The sequence below is a fragment of the Ruditapes philippinarum genome, unplaced genomic scaffold (genome assembly GCF_026571515.1).
Source record: "Ruditapes philippinarum isolate M1 unplaced genomic scaffold, ASM2657151v2 ctg8939_1_1_1_1, whole genome shotgun sequence".
NCBI lineage: Eukaryota > Metazoa > Mollusca > Bivalvia > Venerida > Veneridae > Ruditapes > Ruditapes philippinarum.
Window position 1 is genome coordinate 101,410 of NW_026855590.1, and position 6,000 is coordinate 107,409.

The window sequence follows — 6,000 nt, forward strand, 5'->3', positions numbered from 1 at the left end:
GTTTTACGCTTAACTTTCCACATTTTTATTTCATCTTTAATTCGTCCTACATTAAATGTGTTAAGAAGTCAACTGCGCTGTGGGGCGGGTCATTTGATAAGTCCGATGGTTTCTGCAGCTATTATATTATTACGAATGAATTGTGCATTAGTGCTATTCTTGCAGGCAAATTTAACTCTGGCTCGAAAAATCTTTATTACACCTTTCTTTTTATAGGGCACATCCCCCTTCTGGCAACCCCCTGATGTATCTTTTGGTTGGGGGGCCGCGCCGAAAAAGAGGTCACTTTTTTAACAACATTTCTCAAACAAAAACAAGTGTTTGGGGCCTAAATAAGGCATTTTTTCATCATTTGAGACAACAAAAAAGGGGGGGGTGAAAAAGGCGTTAAAAGGCGTGTATATGAAGTAATGGGTTAACAGAAAATGATGAAAATACTTGAAATTACCCTAAATCGCGTTTTTTCATGTTTAAACATGGCCTGTCATATAAATTTGAAGAAAAATTGTTGTTTTGTAGATTTTTTTGATTTTTTTCATTAACAGAAAATGATGAAAACACTTGAAATTACCCTAAATCGCGTTTTTTCATGTTTAAACATGGCCTGTCATATAAATTTGAAGAACAATTGTTGTTTTGTAGATTTTTTTGATTTTTTTCATTAACCCATTACTTCATGAGCATTTTGTGAAAAATGGCTGTTTTCATTGAAAAGTCTCCCGTTACAAGTTCAAATTGCTATAATACTCTAAAAACTGCTCAAACACTAATCAAACTTGGCACGAATGTTGACTGGACCATTGCCCTTGCAACAACATGCTCAGGCTTAAATTTTCTGTTACCATGGCAACGAGGGGACATCTCAAAATTGCCAGAAATCACTATTTTGCGTTGATTTTTTCCATCAAAATTGATTTCAAAGTGCTGCAACTTCTCAATGGATTGAGATAGAGTCAAATGCTTTTCAGCGTTGGTTACACGTTACCTTATGATCAATCTGGGGTCATTTACAGCCTCTCACAAGTCCAAAATTTTCTTAGCGATGAGGGGGACTCCGCCCCCCTTCAAACCCCCCAAACAGAAGGGGGCTCATCCCCCTTCTGGCAACCCCCTGATGTATCTTTTGGTTGGGGGGCCGCGCCGAAAAAGAGGTCACTTTTTTAACAACATTTCTCAAACAAAAACAAGTGTTTGGGGCCTAAATAAGGCATTTTTAATATTTGAGACAACAAAAAAGGGGAGGGGGGTGAAAAAGGCGTTAAAAGGCGTGTATATGAAGTAATGGGTTCACAGAAAATGATGAAAATACTTGAAATTACCCTAAATCGCGTTTTTTTCATGTTTAAACATGGCCTGTCATATAAATTTGAAGAAAAATTGTTGTTTTGTAGGTTTTTTTATTTTTTTCATTAACAGAAAATGATGAAAATACTTGAAATTACCCTAAATCGCGTTTTTTCATGTTTAAACATGGCCTGTCATATAAATTTGAAGAACAATTGTTGTTTTGTAGATTTTTTTGATTTTTTTCATTAACCCATTACTTCATGAGCATTTTGTGAAAAATGGCTGTTTTCATTGAAAAGTCTCCCGTTACAAGTTCAAATTGCTATAATACTCTAAAAACTGCTCAAACACTAATCAAACTTGGCACGAATGTTGACTGGACCATTGCCCTTGCAACAACATGCTCAGGCTTAAATTTTCTGTTACCATGGCAACGAGGGGACATCTCAAAATTGCCAGAAATCACTATTTTGCGTTGATTTTTTCCATCAAAATTGATTTCAAAGTGCTGCAACTTCTCAATGGATTGAGATAGAGTCAAATGCTTTTCAGCGTTGGTTACACGTTACCTTATGATCAATCTTGCGTCATTTACAGCCTCTCACAAGTCCAAAATTTTCTTAGCGATGAGGGGGACTCCGCCCCCCTTCAAACCCCCCAAACAGAAGGGGGCTCATCCCCCTTCTGGCAACCCCCTGATGTATCTTTTGGTTGGGGGGCCGCGCCGAAAAAGAGGTCACTTTTTTAACAACATTTCTCAAACAAAAACAAGTGTTTGGGGCCTAAATAAGGCATTTTTTCATCATTTGAGACAACAAAAAAGGGGGGGGGTGAAAAAGGCGTTAAAAGGCGTGTATATGAAGTAATGGGTTAACAGAAAATGATGAAAATACTTGAAATTACCCTAAATCGCGTTTTTTCATGTTTAAACATGGCCTGTCATATAAATTTGAAGAAAAATTGTTGTTTTGTAGATTTTTTTGATTTTTTTCATTAACAGAAAATGATGAAAACACTTGAAATTACCCTAAATCGCGTTTTTTCATGTTTAAACATGGCCTGTCATATAAATTTGAAGAAAAATTGTTGTTTTGTAGATTTTTTTTTTCATTAACCCATTATTTCATGAGCATTTTGTGAAAAATGGCTGTTTTCATTGAAAAGTCTCCCGTTACAAGTTCAAATTGCTATAATACTCTAAAAACTGCTCAAACACTAATCAAACTTGGCACGAATGTTGACTGGACAATTGCCCTTGCAACAACATGCTCAGGCTTAAATTTTCTGTTACCATGGCAACGAGGGGACATCTCAAAATTGCCAGAAATCACTATTTTGCGTTGATTTTTTCCATCAAAATTGATTTCAAAGTGCTGCAACTTCTCAATGGATTGAGATAGAGTCAAATGCTTTTCAGCGTTGGTTACACGTTACCTTATGATCAATCTTGCGTCATTTACAGCCTCTCACAAGTCCAAAATTTTCTTAGCGATGAGGGGGACTCCGCCCCCCTTCAAACCCCCCAAACAGAAGGGGGCTCATCCCCCTTCTGGCAACCCCCTGATGTATCTTTTGGTTGGGGGGCCGCGCCGAAAAAGAGGTCACTTTTTTAACAACATTTCTCAAACAAAAACAAGTGTTTGGGGCCTAAATAAGGCATTTTTTCATCATTTGAGACAACAAAAAAGGGGGGGGGGTGAAAAAGGCGTTAAAAGGCGTGTATATGAAGTAATGGGTTAACAGAAAATGATGAAAATACTTGAAATTACCCTAAATCGCGTTTTTTCATTGTTTAAACATGGCCTGTCATATAAATTTGAAGAAAAAATTGTTGTTTTGTAGATTTTTTTTGATTTTTTTCATTAACAGAAAATGATGAAAACACTTGAAATTACCCTAAATCGCGTTTTTTTCATGTTTAAACATGGCCTGTCATATAAAATTTGAAGAACAATTGTTGTTTTGTAGATTTTTTTTTTTTCATTTACCCATTATTTCATGAACATTTTTGTGAAAAATGGCTGTTTTCATTGAAAAAGTCTCCCGTTACAAGTTCAAATTGCTATAATACTCTAAAAACTGCTCAAACACTAATCAAACTTGGCACGAATGTTGACTGGACCATTGCCCTTGCAACAACATGCTCAGGCTTAAATTTTCTGTTACCATGGCAACGAGGGGACATCTCAAAATTGCCAGAAATCACTATTTTTGCGTTGATTTTTTCCATCAAAATTGATTTCAAAGTGCTGCAACTTCTCAATGGATTGAGATAGAGTCAAATGCTTTTCAGCGTTGGTTACACGTTACCTTATGATCAATCTTGCGTCATTTACAGCCTCTCCACAAGTCCAAAATTTTCTTAGCGATGAGGGGACTCCGCCCCCCTTCAAAACCCCCAAACAGAAGGGGCTCATCCCCCTTTCTGGCAACCCCTGATGTATCTTTTGGTTGGGGGGGCCGCGCCGAAAAAAGAGGTCACTTTTTTTAACAACATTTCTCAAACAAAAACAAGTGTTTGGGGCCTAAATAAGGCATTTTTTCATCATTTGAGACAACAAAAAAAGGGGGGGGGGGGGTGAAAAAGGCGTTAAAAGGCGTGTATATGAAGTAATGGGTTCACAGAAAATGATGAAAAATACTTGAAATTACCCTAAATCGCGTTTTTTTTCATGTTTAAACATGGCCTGTCATATAAATTTGAAGAAAAAATTGTTGTTTTGTAGGTTTTTTTTTTTTTTTCATTAACAGAAAATGATGAAAATACTTGAAATTACCCTAAATCGCGTTTTTTCATGTTTAAACATGGCCTGTCATATAAATTTGAAGAACAATTGTTGTTTTGTAGATTTTTTTTGATTTTTTTCATTAACCCATTACTTCATGAGCATTTTTGTGAAAAAATGGCTGTTTTCATTGAAAAGTCTCCCGTTACAAGTTCAAATTGCTATAATACTCTAAAAACTGCTCAAACACTAATCAAACTTGGCACGAATGTTGACTGGACCATTGCCCTTGCAACAACATGCTCAGGCTTAAATTTTCTGTTACCCATGGCAACGAGGGGACATCTCAAAATTGCCAGAAATCACTATTTTGCGTTGATTTTTTCCATCAAAATTGATTTCAAAGTGCTGCAAACTTCTCAATGGATTGAGATAGAGTCAAATGCTTTTCAGCGTTGGTTACACGTTACCTTATGATCAATCTTGCGTCATTTACAGCCTCTCACCAAGTCCAAAAATTTTCTTAGCGATGAGGGGGACTCCGCCCCCCTTCAAACCCCCCAAACAGAAGGGGGCTCATCCCCCTTCTGGCAACCCCCTGATGTATCTTTTGGTTGGGGGCCGCGCCGAAAAAGAGGTCACTTTTTTTAACAACATTTCTCAAACAAAAACAAGTGTTTTGGGGCCTAAAATAAGGCATTTTTTTCATCATTTGAGACAACAAAAAAAGGGGGGGGGTGAAAAAAGGCGTTAAAAGGCGGTGTATATGAAGTAATGGGTTAACAGAAAATGATGAAAATACTTGAAAATTACCCTAAATCGCGTTTTTTCATGTTTAAACATGGCCTGTCATATAAATTTGAAGAAAAATTGTTGTTTTGTAGATTTTTTTGATTTTTTTCATTAACAGAAAATGATGAAAACACTTGAAATTACCCTAAATCGCGTTTTTTTCATGTTTAAAACATGGCCTGTCATATAAATTTGAAGAACAATTGTTGTTTTGTAGATTTTTTTTTTTCACTAACCCATTATTTCATGAGCATTTTGCTGAAAAATGGCTATTTTTCATTGAAAAGTCTCCCGTTACAAGTCAAATTGCTATAATACTCTAAAAACTGCTCAAACACTAATCAAACTTGGCACGAATGTTGACTGGACATTGCCCTTGCAACAACATGCTCAGGCTTAAATTTTCTGTTACCATGGCAACGAGGGACATCTCACAAATTGCCAGAAATCACTATTTTGCGTTTGATTTTTTCCATCAAAATTGATTTCAAAGTGCTGCAAACTTCTCAATGGATTGAGATAGAGTCAAATGCTTTTCAGCGTTGGTTACACGTTACCTTATGATCAATCTGGGTCATTTACAGCCTCTCACAAGTCCAAAATTTTCTTAGCGATGAGGGGGACTCCGCCCCCCTTCAAACCCCCAAACAGAAGGGGGCTCATCCCCCTTCTGGCAACCCCCTGATGTATCTTTTGGTTGGGGGGCCGCGCCGAAAAAGAGGTCACTTTTTTAACAACATTTCTCAAACAAAAACAAGTGTTTGGGGCCTAAATAAGGCATTTTTTCATCATTTGAGACAACAAAAAAGGGGGGGAGGGTGAAAAAGGCGTTAAAAGGCGTGTATATGAAGTAATGGGTTAACAGAAAATGATGAAAATACTTGAAATTACCCTAAATCGCGTTTTTTTTTTCATGTTTAAACATTGGCCTGTCATATAAATTTGAAAAGAAAAAAAATTGTTGTTTTGTAGATTGTTGTTTTGTAGATTTTTTTTTTCATTAACCCATTACTTCATGAGCATTTTGTGAAAAATGGCTGTTTTCATTGAAAAAGTCTCCCGTTACAAGTTCAAATTGCTATAATACTCTAAAAACTGCTCAAACACTAATCAAACTTGGCACGAATGTTGACTGGACCATTGCCCTTGCAACAACATGCTCAGGCTTAAATTTTCTGTTACCCATGGCAACGAG